Here is a 16,074-nt window from a genome sequence, read left to right on the forward strand (position 1 = left end):
CACTACCTTTATACTGTCCCAGAGATTTTAATACAGTGTTTTATATTCTCATTTACCTTTATTTTTTAAAATTTTCATCCCTGATTTCCTCTGCTATCCATTCATTCAGTAGTATATTATTTAGTCTCCAGGTGTTAGAGAAAATTTTGTTTTTTTCTTATTTTATAATCAATTTATAAATTCATTCTATTAAGATCTGATAGATTTTAGGGCATTATCTCTATTTTTTGGGTAATTGGTAAAGAGTTGCTTTGTGGCATAAGATAGGATCTATTTAAAGAAGGATCCATGTGCTGCTTAGAAGACAGTATATTTACTCATTGATGGATGAAATATTCTATGTGTCCAATAAATCTAAATCATTGATTGTATCATTTAGTTCTAGTTTTATAGTTCTGTTTAATTCTTGTTTGGAAGATCTGTCCAGTCGTGAGAGAGCTGTGTTAAAGTCACCCATTATTATTGTGGCGTGGTCTATTTGATTCTTGAAATTGAGAAGGGTTTGTTTGAGGTATATAGATGCTTCATTTTTTGGGGCATAAATATTTATTATTCTTAAAACTTACTGATATATAATTTTCTTAAACATTGTGAAATATCCCTAGTCCCTTCTGATTAATGTTGGCTTAATGTCCACTTTATCTGATATGAGGATTGAAACACATGCTTGTTCCTATAACACATATGAGTGATATGTTTTTTCCCATCCTTTCATCTTCAAATTTTGGATATCTTTGCTTATGAGGTGAGTCTCTTGGAGATACCATCTTGTTGGGTCTTGTTTTTTAATCCAATCTGCCAGTCTATGGCTATTGATTGATGAGTTTAGGCCACTAACAAAGTTATTATTTAGAAAAGATTTGTGTTCCTGGTCATACTGGTTTATTTCTGGTTTTTAATTTGACTTAGTTTCTCCTTTGATTAACTAATCCTTTAGTGTAGTCCTCTCTTTGCTGGTTTTTAATTTTTTAAAATCTTATCCTCATAGAATATTTTGTTCAGAATATTCTGTAGTGCAGGCTTTGTAGTTGTTGTTTTGACTTTTGAATATCATGGAAGGTTTTTATTTCATTTGCAAATCTGAAGATTAATTTTACCAGATATAACATTCTTTGTTGACATCCATTTTCTTTCAGAGCTTGATATATATTATTCCAGGACCTCCTAGCTTTTAGGGTCTGGGTTAAGAAATCAGCTGAGATCTGAATTGGTTTTCCCCTATACGTAATTTGATTTATTTTTTGTCACAGCCTTTAAAATTCTATCTTTATTCTGTATGTTAGTCATTCCCATGATATTGTGCTTTGGTGTGAGTCTTTTGTAATTTTGTACATTTTGGTCCTGTAAGTCTCTTTATTTGAGTTTTCATTTCATTCTTTATGTTTGAGGGATTTTCTGAGAAGATTGTGCATTCCTTTGATTTGTTTCTTCATGCCTTCATCTATCCTGATAAATTTTAAATTTGGTCTTTTCATGTCATCTCGTAATTCTTGGAAGTTCTGTTCATGGTTTCTTAATGCATTTCCCACTTTATTGTCAAGTCTATATATTTTGTTTTCATAACCTGTCTTCCTAGTGGTCTAGTCTGTTGGTAATACTTTCCATTGAATTTTAATTTGGTTTGTTGATTCCTTTATTTAAGGAATTCCAATTGATTTTTTTTAGAATCTCTAGTTTTTTATCCTAGAGATTTCACCTCCTTGAATTTATCTCTGATTTAACTGCTTACATCATCCTTTATGCTATGAATCAGTTTATTTGTATATATTCTAAATGCCATCCCTAGCATTTCTTGTATGGTTTTGTCAATAAAATATATTATTGTAGCATCTTGGTTTGTTTGATGCACTTTGTCCCCTTGATTTGTTCATGTTGTTTTTGTGTCTTCCCATCTAGCAGTATGGATCTGAGGGAGCACAATTTCTACTTTGTAGACTTAGAGTGTCTCTGAAGGTTTTCAGTATGTTGCCTTTAAGGGGGAAACCAATATTAATAGCACCAAATGCAAACAATATACATCCTTAAACCAAACAGCTCTCATTAAGACTTCTAAAGTTGCATTACAATAAACTAATAATGAGTTCAATTATTGTTTGCAATATGAACAGTATGTTTGCTAAAAAGGTTCACAATTTCAAATGGTGGACAAAGAGAGAACAGGAGTGGTGTAGAATGTGATCTTTAGAAAGAAGTAGGAGAGAAGAGACAAGTAAAAAATTACAGAAAGAATGGAAGAGGAATTAATAGAAGTTGGGTATTAGCAAAAGAATAGAGAGAAAGAATCCAGGGTGACCAACAAAATATGTACAGGGAGAGGAAAAATATGTACAAAGTAAAGGAAAAAGAAAAAAAAGTAAAAATATAAAAATACACAAAACTGTAATATACTCTTCACACCTTCCTGTTCTCAATAAACTGGTGCATGAACAGAACATGCTTTCAAAAATTAGAGATGTGAGAGAGAGAAAAATCTTGATGGAAAATTGATAATTTTTTTCCATTGGCATTCAAAATTTCTCGGCTTCCTTTCTCAGTGAATGGGTGGGGTTGTCTAGAATTTGATGGTAGCTCTGGTCTGGGGGATGCCAAACCAACTGGCTGGGCAAGCTGATAGCATGATACCTTCACTCCCTATTCCAATCTTCTGATTCATTGAGGCCAACCCCATCCATCCTTGCCCTCCTCAGGACTCATGGAGCTGGGGAGAACCCAGCTTTCTCCAGTCTCTATAATGTACACTCCCCCAGGGTAAAGAGCTTCCAGTCTCTGACCCTACACAGGATTGCTAGGCCCAGATTGGCCCCTGCAGACCCAGCTGCAAACTCACAGATCTGGGCTTCAGTCAAACCCAAGCTCCACCACACTGCAATCCAATATCTCCATGTTGTTCTAGTTTGTAACTAGAGAGACTACCAGCAATGTGCTCACACAAAGGAATGACCATGTGAAGAATCAGGAAGATGTCAGCTACTACCACACCCAGCAGGAAGTCCTCAGGTGCAACCAATTTTGTAGACACACTGATATTGAACCTTCAGGTTCTGACTGGCATCTCCAGATGGTGGTGGCTGTCCCAAGAGGGCAGAGATAGTGGAAAATGTGAAGGCACCCTGATTTTGGATCTTAAGATCCTGGCTGGTGTCCCAATGTAGAGTCAGCCACATAAAACCAATCCTGCAAGCACCTTGACAATTGACCTGTAGGACCCAGTTAGGGGGCTACAGTGGCACTGGTGGTGGTGGCACTGGTGGCACCAGCAGTGGCAGCAGCTGCTACCATAGCTTTTAAATGTTTTATACTTTAAGAAGTATGAACATTTAATTAATGATATTCTATTTTTACTAACAGTTCTTAAAGTCTGAGTAAAATAGAAATTAAGATATTCATTATTAAATGTGTGAAAGTCTTGATTAATATCTTGATAGTATAGACAGGAGGACAAATTTTGAGACTGATAAAAAGACATTTAACATAATGGCTTAAATATTATGACTTTCTGAAATTAATGTTCAGTGGGTAAGTCCTTCAATGTTTTTGGTATTCTATAGTTCACTTTGAATTTCAATTCAGCAAATGTTTGCTAAGTATGCAAATTTCAGGTTTTGTATTTTGTAAAGAAAAAGTGACAAATTTGAGCTATGTGGGTATTTGAAAATCAAAAACAACATGCTGTTGAGTTGTGACTCAGTGGTAGAGTACTTGGCCTAGCATTTGTGAGGCACTGGGTTCAATTCTCAGCAGCACATATAAAAAAGTTAATAAAATTAAGGCCTATCAACATCTAAAAATATTTTTTTTGAAAATGTGGGACATCGTAGCACGTTTTTTTTTGCATATGTGCACACAGTTCAATTGTTTAAGGGGATGAATTGGAGTTAGTCTACTGTCCTGGACAAAATAAAAAACTGGCTTGGTTATTTATGCTACTTTTTATCTTTTCTCACTTTTCAGAAATTTTGATCATTTTAAAAAATTCTTGATCTTATAAAATAAATTGCATGAAATCATATATTTGTTTTTCTAGCATTCTTCCCTTTTCACTTATTTCATTTAGATACACTAATAGAAAAGAATTTCAAAAAGTATAGTGTGGGTATGAAGATGTGTCTATAATTCTAAAGAAAGAAAACAAGAGCAAGTCAGCAGATTGTTCTGCCTCCAACAAGTGGTAGTTACTTTATTCACCCTGTCCTACACTAGGGTACTTAGGTTGTGGATATCACCAGCCAGCAAAGAGAAAAACTTTTTCATTTCTCATCCCCAACTCCAACTAAAATATACTAGAATCTCTATAGTTGTAGTCCAAAGTGGATTTTTGAGTGGTAAAAATAAGTAGAGTTCTTCATTTAATTTTGTAGATATTTTTTGTTGCTTACATAATTATCTTGTAAATATTCTTTTAGGCACAATTCTGGGATCAAAGTATCAGAAATAACACTTGGATCCCACCATGCTGCACAGTGTGATTAAGGCACATACTAGGAGCTTGGCACAAAACTTGGCATACAGACATAATATAAATAGAGAACATAAAAGAAACTTATAACTAAGTGCTAAGCAGCACATTTATAGTCTATAAGTTCATGAAGACACAAGTAACCATGGTATATTTTATTAGTTGGACACTGCTAATATATCAGGGACAGAGATATTCATTAAAAGATGGTTTCATGTTGATTTATGGGTTTAGAGAGGAAAAGATCATGCTATGTAGGTATTTTTCTGCTTTCAGTGCTCTTTTAGCTGATATTTAAATTCTAATTAATTCCATCCAGTAAAATGAATAAATGGGCAAAGATTATTCTTTATGAGTAAAACCACATAAAAATACTACTAAAACTTCCACTCCTGTCCAAATGTTTATGCTTGACCCAAAAACTAGTTCTTTGGAGCCAATGTTCTAAGTGTGATTTTTTTGTAAAAAGCAGTTTTGTGATTTTTTTGGACATCACTTGATATATTCATGCTGCACATTTTCTGTTTTGTCCAAAACATAATTCTGGGAAGGACTCAAATCTTTGCTGACTTCTCTGTGAAGTCTTTCTGAACTCTTGTCTTCCTACCAGCACTCATCCCATCTTTCTATTTTGCTACCTATATTCTGAAAGAAAACTTTATAACTCCTAAACTCCTTAATATTTGAACTATTTTTTTCACTTTTAGGCTTATATCATATTTATGTTCAATTACAGTGCTTTCAGTAAAGATGAACAGCAGTTAATATATACCTGTTTAATTTACAGGATTTCTGTTTTGTTTTTTGTTTGCTGACAATGGAATGTAAAAGAGGTTAATACTCTATAAAGTCAAAAGATCCCTTTAAAATTTTATGCCTTTTAAATATTTTATATCATGTTATTAAGATATTTATACCAATGCTGACAGCAGCAGGTGAAAAGATTAAAAATTGAAAACTAATTTCCCATATAACTCTAAATACAAAATTTGTTTCTTTTTACTCTTTAAAAGTCAGCACTGTTCATGTTACCACTATTTGTTGTATATCTTTTATTTAAAACTTTTATGTTAAGGCTTGGGTTTACTTTTGTTTGAAGTGGGAAGTATGTTAAATTTGATTTTTTTTCAAAATGTGAATGTTAAGATTAGATTTTTACAGCAGAGGTAGAAACTTGCATAAAATACTTGTGATATGTTAAGGCAGACCTAAGACTAGAGCCACTTCTCAATGTGATTGCTTTAGTTTTTCTGAAATAAGTGAGGTTTTGGTGCTGGGGCTGTAGCTCAGTGTCAGAGCACTTGCCTGGCATGTGTGAGGCACTGGGTTCAATTGTGAGCACTGCATAAAAATAAATAAATAAAATAAAAGCATGTTATCCATCTACAACTAAAAAAATTAAAAAAATAAGTGAGGCTTTATATGGCAAAACAACAAAATTATCCAGAAATGTCATATTCAGATTGAATTTTTAAGGTGAAGCATACAGACACAGTCTCATCTTTATTTGACTCCCCTACAGGCAGTATTTTCCAAAAAAATATTTGGCAAAGGTCTGCTAAACAATATATATAAAAAATTTTGTAAACTCAATAATTGAAAATGACATGTAACCCATTTTTTAGAAAAGTGCAAGTTTTGAAGACTGTTCACAAGTGAAGATACACAAAATACTAGTAATAATAAGAACAAAATCAGTCATCAGAGAAATTCAAATTAAAATCTTAGTGATATACTGTTACACATCTAATAGACTGACCAACATACAAAAGGCTAACAACACCTCATGGTGTCAAGATTGTGGAGCAACTGGAAATCCCCTGTGTTATTTCTGAGAATAAAATGGTACCAACATTTTGGAAAACAAGAGGGCATTTTTTATTTTTGCTTGTGAAATTAAACATTGACATCAAATCTGAGTTCCATCAATTCCATTCTGACATTTTACTGAAGAGAAATAAAAAATATAGGTCACAAAGATAACCTTTAGTAACATTTTATTTACAGTAGATAAAAACCATAGTTTGAATTCTACCAATAGGAGAAAAAATATACTATGGTAAATTACATTGAATAATATTTAGTAAAGTCCTTTAATGCATTACTGACAAATGAAACAGAAGTTAATAACCAAGCATGATAACTAAAGTGTATCTTAAATAAAAAATATAAACTCTGGTGTCTTTTGTATAAATTTCTGGCAGTTAAATCATCATTTGAGAAAACATCAAAATAGTAATTGCTTTTGGAGTGATGGAGTTAAAATTGACCGTTATAAAGAGTGTGAGGGATTTGAAAGCTTGTCAAGTACAGTCATGGGACAGGGCTGTATAAGAAAGTATGTTCCAGTGGGTGTGGAGGTACATGCCTATAATCCTAGCAGCTCCAGATTCTGAGGCAGGAGGATTACATTTTTGAAGCCTGCTTCAGTAACTTAGTGAGGCTGTAAACAACTTAGTGAGACCCTGTCTTCATATAAAAAATAGAAGGACTGGGGATGTGCCTTAGTAATTAAGAATGCCCTTGTGTTCAATCCCTAGTACAAAAAGAAAAAAAGAGGAAATAATATAAAGAAAGGACATCCCCCACAACCTGAAACTGTCCACAGTATTATGACAAGCAGCCATCATTCAAAAAGGGAAGAGGTCAAGGGAAGTCATAGAGAAGAAGAGAGCCAGAGGAGGTGTGTATCTGTGAATTATTTGCCCAGGTTATGCAGCTAGTAGCATGGCAGGGGTAAGAGAGATCTGAATAGGAGTAGTACCTTGGGATCTCTTAACCACACACTCTTTTCTTTGGACAGCAGATGCTAGGTGCCCAAAGCAGTGGGAGGCGAGTGGTTAAAATTTTTGCTTCTTGGATCTATTTTTTAAAATAATCAGATGTGAATGAATTTGGATTTGGCATTCATGAGCTTTTGATCTAATAGTTCTATCTGTAGTGAAGACATAATCCTGGAGCAAACACATGGAAACCATCCTTGCTAGTTTAAATAATAACTGACAATGAGCAAAAGAGAAGTTTTTGGACTGATATAATTATGTATATTTTGGTCTGAGTTTAGAGTTCACAGATGAATAAATCTGCTAGATTTTGGTGAATATGTACTTCAGATTTGTTTATTTGTGCATTTCTTTGTGTAAGTTTTTATAGCAAGATAAAAATTCTAAAAGAAATATTGAACTGTAGTTAGTGATAGACATTCTGCAGTATTTAAAGGAATATGAAATGCTTTTTGCAGTTCATGGTAAAATGCCAAAAATGAAATGAATGAATCAGTTGAAGACCAGATACTTGGTTGTATATACACAAACAAGTATCATAAAATAGGAATGTTAGAATCTAGGTTGGGGTATGCCTAGATTTACACTAAAAGACGTAGGGCATATGTTGTAGACAAGGGTGCAAAGAGTTAACAATTCAGATACTGAGAGAAAGAACTGTAACAAATTACCTCAGAACATACTGTTTGAAAACTAAATATTCTCATAAAGTTTATTATAAAACTAATTCAAATTTTATATTTCAAAATAGTTATGGTGAAGCATTAAAAATTGCTGTGTGTAGAATTGGCTGTGGGACCAGTAATGACACAATGCTGTTGAATTAAAAATATTATAGTCTTACATTTCTTACCAGCTGTAAGCTATAGTTGTATAAAAACTTTGTTCTATAATTCTTGATATGACTGATCTGTGAGATTTTTCTGTTATGGGGAATGTTCATTTCTCCTTCTTGTTATTTTTCAAACATCAAGAAGGGAAGAATATTTTAAAAGATCCATTCTGCACAATGAGAATTTAGTCACTAGAAAGAGTAGAAGATTTATTTTTACTATTATCACCCTCACACCTAAATTAAGCCATGGCATATATAAGTCACAGGTAGGGCTAAGTCCAAATTTGACAACACACCATAATTAATATGAATGGTCTTAATACAAATAAAATTAGCATTTATTGCATTGTTATAGTATGTTAGGCATTAGTCAGAAGACATTAAACAATAAAACAATAAAGACATTTTTTTCTCATTATGTAAAAATTGATATTTAGAGAACTTAATTTCTGCTAGATTATCAGTTCAGTAGTTAGTTGAGTTCACATTTGAAAATAGGTTCATTTTATTTCAAAGTCTACTCTATAAATCAATATGGAATTGGCTGCCCCTATAACTGAATTCTTTGAATTACATGAATTGCAACAATGTAGGATTTTTTAACATTTAACTTCATTTTTACTTGTTTTTTTCTTTTCTTTCTTTTTTTTTTTTTTGGTATCTGGGATTGAACCCAGGGGTGCTTAACCACTGAGCCACACTCCCAGCCATTTTTTTGTATTTTATTTAGAGACAGGGTCTTCCTAGTTGTTTAGGGCCTGCTATGTTGCTGAGGTTGGCTTTCAACTCACAATCCTTCTACCTCAGCTGCTGGGATTAGAGGTGTACACCACCATGTCCAGCTCATTTTTACTTTTGATGAGAAAAAATTGCTACTAAATATTCATTGAGTAAAAATTGTAATACAAGGTTTATTGAATAGTTCAAGTTTTGTGTTTTTTGTTTGGGGTTCTTTGTTTGATTGTGTACTGGGAATTGCATTCAGGTGCTACATTGCAGTCGTTTTGTTTAGCTTTTTTTTTTCTTTATTTTTATTTTGAGAAAGGTTCTTGTTAAGTTGCTGAGAGTCCCAGGAGGTGTCCTTTGCAGTCCTCAAACTTGTGATCCTCCTGCCTCAGCCTCCTGAGAAGGTATTGCAATAGGAGAACCAGATAGATCCATTTTAATTTTTCTAACAATCCCTTAAGGCAAGAGTCATTCTACATATTGAACACTGAGTCTCAGTATGTTCACCATATATAGGGACTTGGTAAAGATGGGGTTTAAACACAGGGCTTAATTCAACAGCTAACTCCTTCTTGACTGCATTCTTCTCAATTGTCTAGCCTGTGCTCGGCCTGGAGGCCAATAAGACAAGACCTATTAATATCCAAAATCCCTGAACTCTCTAGGACTTCAAACACTGTTTACTCCTAACTTACATTCAGTTGTTAGGGAGGTAGGCATTTTTCTTAATCTTTTTGAAATTTTTCTTAACAATTATAGTAATGTTCAAAATAGTACATCCTTCCTTCCTACCTAAAGTTGCCTATTGTTCTGAATATTGCAAGTATCCAAATTATTTTTTTGTAATCTATTTTGTGAAAATTATTTTGCATACTCTTTTCCACTGGAAAATTTCTATTTTTAAATATATAGGCAAAATATGTGCTCACAACCTACTTCTATAGGTGACTTTTTATTTTGATCTTCTACATCTCAAAGTAACATCATGTGTTTTCCACATACTGCTTTTGACATGACACTTTGGGCCACTTGAATGTTTCTATGCAGTCACAAACTCTATATCAATTGATTTAAATGTTGTTTTTAAAGAAAATCAGTTCACAAAAAGCTATAAGTATTTTGTTTATTAGAGATATTTTAAAATAAAGTCATCTATTATTTATTATTAGTTATTTGTGGAAACCCCAAACCCTTAAAATAGTACATAATTATTTGATGAAATCATAATTATCAAATGCTACCACCTTGCAAAATTTATGACCACAAATTTTCAGGATGTTTTCTATATGTCCATTCTCATGGCAAACATTTACTCATATTCACAAATCATCTTTTTTTTTTTTTTTTTCGGTGCTGGGGATCAAACCCAGGGCATTGCGCTTGCAAGGCAAGCACTCTACTGACTGAGCTATCTCCCCAGCCCCCACAAATCATCTTAATAGAAAATAATATTTTTCTAAAATAAACAACAATCAAAAAGAAACAGCCCCTGAAATAGCAAATGTGTTTCTTTTACCTTTTCATATTTGGATGAAAGAGTGAGTGGTGTCCAGGATCATTTAATTTGTTGAAATAATCTGAGTCAACACTTAGTATTCATTACTTAGTCCATCGATTTTCAGTCATAAAATGCAGGTGGCAGCCACATGTTCCTCATATCAGCTCTTCTTCAGGCTCCTTAAGACTGTTTCAGTCATTAGGATGAGCTCACAGAAATAAAGTCAAGTGGGATAAATAATTGACTAGCTGCCACATATTTATTTAATTAAACTAGGTGAATGTAAACTAGGTGAATGTTCATGAGTTCAATAGAGAGGTTTCCATTGTATTTTCTAATTGCAAAAATAATATATTTGCTCCATTTAGTGCTGAATATTGACTATTTCTGAGAATAATTTTGAGTTCATTATCAGTCTTTTCCATAATAAATTGGAAAAAGGATTAAAGACAGATGTGCTTTAATGGCCATATGTTAGAAAGGTATGTTATTTTCAAAACAAAATTAGGGCTTTTAATGTTAAAAACAGGATCTGTTTTGTAAGCATTAAAGTTTTTGAAGGAAGTCAATGTTTTCCCTGCTAATAGTCATAAGAAAACCATGTGCAATTAACAAAAAAAGAAAAAAGACTACTCACTTCACACCCACGCAAAACATCACTTATCTCATATTTTATTCCATAAGCAAATGATAAGGCATGAATTCTGTGTAGGTAAGAGAGATTTTAAAAACAATATTCTGATTGTTCTGTTAGTAATTTTCACTAGAATTTCGATTGGATATTTGTGGCATATATTGTGATTTCTACCCCAAAATGTAACTATATAACACTCTATATGAAAAGGGGAAGAAAACTACCATTTTTTGAGTTCACTGGAATTTCTTCCAGGATAAAATTCCCAATATACCTGTCATCTTAAAAATTTGGAAGCGATAAACTACATGTAGAAGACAAGTAATTAATTTCTGGGAGTTATTGTTTTGATTTCAGTCAGTTTCCCCTTAGATACAGAAGTTAGAATAAAAAAGAACAAAAAGGGAGCATCCCAGGGAAATAGGCAAGTCAGTAGAGGAGAGTTAGCAGATTGAGATAGGGGTAGGGAGGGAACAAGGAACAAATAGGGGATAATTCTGAAAAAATTATACTGTATTAATTGTGAATATAACATTATAAATCCCACATTTATGTGTGCACCAATGGAAAAAAAAAGTAAATAAATTAAAGAAAGACCAGAAGAGAAAAGGAAGGGGAACAGGGCAAGGGAAGTAATGAGGACAAGGGGAAGTACCAGGGAATGAATTAGAGTAAACTGTAATACATGCATATGGGAATATGTCACAATGAGACTGACTTATGTAAAATTATAATGTAATAATACAACATAAAATGCTAGAATTTTATTTAATTTCTTTTGGTGTAATACAATTCCAGAATATAATAGCAATACTGTTACAGCCAGTAAACACTAGATTCATATTCTTTAATTTCTGCAGTATATTACTACTAGAGTTTGAGAGTAAAAATTGGAAGTACACTATGACCCTAGGACTGTCCATTTTTGAATAAAGATTATTGGAATACTGGTTTTTAATACGTGTGAGCTAGACATTCTACATTTGTATCCATAACTGTTCACAATTTTTCTCCCCCAACCCCATAATAAAAATAATCATATCAGGAATTCTTGTATCTTAGGGTAACTGAAAAAAGTAGGCTAAGACAGAAAAACCAAAGTGAATTTCATGGAAAGTGACTTCCATCCATTTGCTTTATAGGGATCACAATTTCCAGGTCTTTCTGCAGATTCTTAGGAGTTAAGAACATAAATAAACTCAGAAGTATACCTTCTCCCTGTTCCGATTCTCGCTCTGCTTTTTTAAGCTGTTTCACTTTTGGCAAGTTGGTCTCTCTATGACTCCATTTACGTAAGGATGAAATGTCTGAGAGTTAAAGTAAATAATACTGTAGACTTTTACACAGTGGCACCTGGTAAGTTTTCAGTAAATATCAACTATTATTTTTAGTAGAGGAGAACAGAAAACAGTTACACATGCCAAAATTACCTTTCTTGACTTCAGGAATTGGCAACATTGACACTTTTTCATCTAGAGAAAGAATTATTGTAGATAATAGATCAATAGATAGTCATCTAGATCAATAGATACTCATCTGTACATGAAATCTAATTCAGAGATCTGAATAAAAAACAAATATAGCAAAATAGTGTACATACAAAGAAATTTAATTTTCCTTCATTATTACCTATATTCCATTAAGAAATAAGATTTTTATTGGTAATCAAGTCTGTTTCATTTAAAAAAACTACAGATCAATAAAAATGGTGTAAAACTATTACAAGCCAAAAAGGAGCCATTATTCTACCAAGCACTTTTATCTTACTTTGAACGTCAGTGAACCCTATGGGAGGAACAAATGAGGCACTGAAATTATGTTAGCCTCTATGTATTGTTTCTCCAAAATCCTTTTTCATTTTATAAATTCCATTTAGAATTTTTAGCATTAAGCATTCCACGAAGTAGAGGAACTTCAGGGCTCTTTCTTCATAAGCTATCTTTGATTCCCTTTATCTTTTAGCATTTACTCAAATGGTTCTGAATGATAGGAAGTGTCAGACTTTCCTAATTATTTCTCCATCTCAGGGCCTTCTAAGCTTTTGAGTCTCAGATCCTTCATGAGAACTAAAACTGTCCATAAAATCAAAAGCATGGGGATTTTCATATTAGAGGTTGTCAAAAAGCAGTTTTACTGATAATCTTAACAAGTAGGTTACTTTTGAGTTTCTCAGAGATGAAAGATGATTGTGTCAGCTCTATCTTTCTGCTTCTTTCTTTTCCAATTTAGTTTAGATTGTTTTAGGCCATATTTTTTCAGGTTTTTTTGCCTGAATATAGGGAGTAAAGGTCAATTAAATCATAAGAAGTAAAATTTAAAACAACCTATTCTTGTAAAGTTTAGACAATCTTGTAACCATAGTGCTGAAAATGTATGATAAATTTCTCTAAGTTGAATATTTTTAGAACATCTGCCATGAGATATATTTGTAAATGTTTTAATAAATGATGGTTATTTCAACAACTTAATTGTTTGAAAGTAAGCAAGTTGCAAATAATTTATGAATATTTATAACCACAGTAAATTTCGATTTGGTATTTGATCCAAATCCTCAACATATAGAAAATGAAAATAGCTAGGTTAAAAAGTTAAAAAACAAAGCTGCCATAAACACAGGTATAAGGTTAAAATTGTTCCCAAGATATTTTGAAGGACTTTCTGGGCCTAGGTATTGAACTATGTTAGCACTTACTCTGCTAGGCACTGAAGATAAACACCATGAGATATTATATGATCATTATTATTAGTAAATGTCTTGTCATAACAAACACAGAAGTTCCTGTAATATTTAAGAAATGAAATATCAATTCCTGTTTTGTTTTTATCTTTCTAGAAGAAATAATTTGAATTTTAAAAAAAATATAGCTAACAGATATGTAGACTCTTGTGTATGAAATGGAAGAAGACAACATCAATTCTGTAACATCCTTTGTCTTGGACTGGCCCAAAGTGAACTACCTGGTCACTTTAAGGTAAGAACTGCTACTTTCCCTGTATTTCCCTGACTCCACAGCTGAAATAAGGTCTGGGAAAAGAGGAAAGATTTATTCAAATTTTGTTGCTATAATTTTTGAAACATTTTTTTCTGAGTTTTAATACATTTGAAGCATGCATGCAACCAAAATACTCATGCACCTTATGTTTCTCTGATAGACCTTTGGATTAAAATCCATATGAAAGTCATGTGTCAATATAAGAAACTGTTGGAGTCACTTTGGTATTGATAGTGATTTTAAAAGGGTTTAAAATACCAAAACAACTTGAAGAAAGGAAACTTAGAAATATGAGTATAAAATAGAGTGGTAGGATCTCTAGGAAACTTCTTCCTCTAAATAACCTTTTTCTAATGGATTGTTGCTTGTTTTGCACATTGAGTTTTTAGGCCTCATCAGTCTTTTCAACTTTTTAAAACAGATTTTTATTGAGGCAAATTTTATAAATATTATGATTATATTTGAATAGTTTATACTATATATATTTTGAGCAAAATAGTTTTTAGTACACCAACAAAATGAATATTATAAAATACTCAGTTTTCTGAATTGTGTCTCCAGTTTTGATTTGTTATCTGTATAATGTGTCAGTGAAATCCAAATTTAGATTTTGGTTGGAAACTAGTTTCCAAGTCAAATTAATACCTGAGATTTTGGCAAATGTATAAACACAAAATATTCATATTTGTAATCTGAATGTGTTCATTTAGGACTTTGACTCATGGTGAGCATACCGAATGCACACCTGTCTGCCCCAACTCCAGAGTTCATTTTACACTCATTGAGTTAGTGTTCATCCCATGCACTTGAGCATTTTTATTATTATTTTATTCCCATTACCACCAACCTGGCTGGGCAAAGCCCTGAAGTCAGATAACTATAATAACTCAAACTGTTATTCTTCTAACAAAGGTCAGGTTTGCCACTAAGTTCTGTAATGCAGTACTGACCTATGACATGCTATTTTGTGGTTTTTTACTTTACTTAATAATTCAATTATTATTAAGTGGAGGGCTTAAGCCTGGAACTGTGTGAACCTAAAGATCATATGTAGCATTCTAGCATACTCATTCATACAGCACAACTAGTTTATGACTTTAAGTACAACTACCCTTACTATACATGATGATTATCTTTCACGTAGGGACAGTAGAAATTGGTATAGTTGATTTCTGATTGCTGTCTGTGATGAGGGTTTCTGGAATAGCCCAGTGGACCCTACTATAAGCATACTTCAAAGATACTGTGGATTTGATTCCAGTCCAGTGCAATAACATGAATAGCACATTAAAATGAGTCACACAATTGTTTTGGTTTTCTTTTGCATATAAAAGATGTTTATACTATATTTTACTGTACTAAGTGTACAATGATGTTATCTTACAAAAGTATGTACCTTGATTTAAAATTTCTTTATTGCTAAAAGATGTAGCAATCATCTGAGCTGTTTGAAAAATGAAACTAATAGATATGCTTGAGGCAGGTTTTACAAACCTCCAAATAGGAAATAGATGTAATATCTGAAAAGCACAATAAAGTAGGTGGTAGTAATATGAGATATTGTACTGAAGAAGGCCTACCTATGTCCAGAGAAGCCCATTCAGGATTAACCAGGTTGTACTTAGAAAATAAACACCATTCTAATTCAGACATTTGAGAGTGGAAAACAATCTAATAAAATTTAAATGACAAAGAGAAAGAATATGCACTTACTTTTTTTATTTCAGGATCTCAAACTTGATGGGGAATTGTTTCCAGATAGTTGCATAATGGAACATCATTCAAAAATAATGTTTTAAGAGTGTTTGAAAATGAACAGAAAAGTTAGAGGCTGATGTTACAAGAGAACTAGACTTCAATATTTGACATTGATTCTCTTAAATGAGAATAAGGTACACATCCTCAGATTTCCTTGGTGAATATTTTATAAAGAATATTCACAATTACTCAAAAAAGAACTTAGATTTCCAGAGAGAAGGTGAGTCACTGCCAGAAGATTTAGAGGCTATGTTGAAAAAAAACATGGGTTTGTATCATTATTCTTTTCCATCATAATTTTCCCATCATATTTCTCTGTATTATATTTTCCATAACATAATTTCTTTTCAATAGCAAATTTCTATAGATATTATCATTTCATGTCCTATAA

The 16,074-nt window shown here is 32.6% G+C and overlaps 1 long non-coding RNA gene and 1 pseudogene across 3 annotated transcripts in view; both read left to right on the forward strand.

Annotated features, from left to right (window-relative positions):
* The window catches only part of LOC306647158 (flavin-containing monooxygenase 5-like), a 636,328-nt pseudogene that overhangs the window by 471,239 nt on the left and 149,015 nt on the right, over positions 1-16,074 (forward strand). The window lies entirely within an intron of this gene.
* Positions 1-16,074, forward strand: part of LOC306646634 — a 154,021-nt gene that overhangs the window by 132,533 nt on the left and 5,414 nt on the right. The window contains exon 1 of one of the 2 annotated variants that reach the window (XR_013759906.1): positions 13,785-13,904. The exons of the other annotated variant lie outside the window; for it this stretch is intronic. This is a non-coding gene — a long non-coding RNA (uncharacterized lncRNA). Of the gene's footprint in view, positions 1-13,784; positions 13,905-16,074 lie in introns of those variants that run through there. 2 annotated transcript variants of the gene reach the window in all.

Source organism: Sciurus vulgaris (genome assembly GCF_902686455.1).
Source record: "Sciurus vulgaris genome assembly, chromosome: 16".
Lineage (NCBI taxonomy): Eukaryota > Metazoa > Chordata > Mammalia > Rodentia > Sciuridae > Sciurus > Sciurus vulgaris.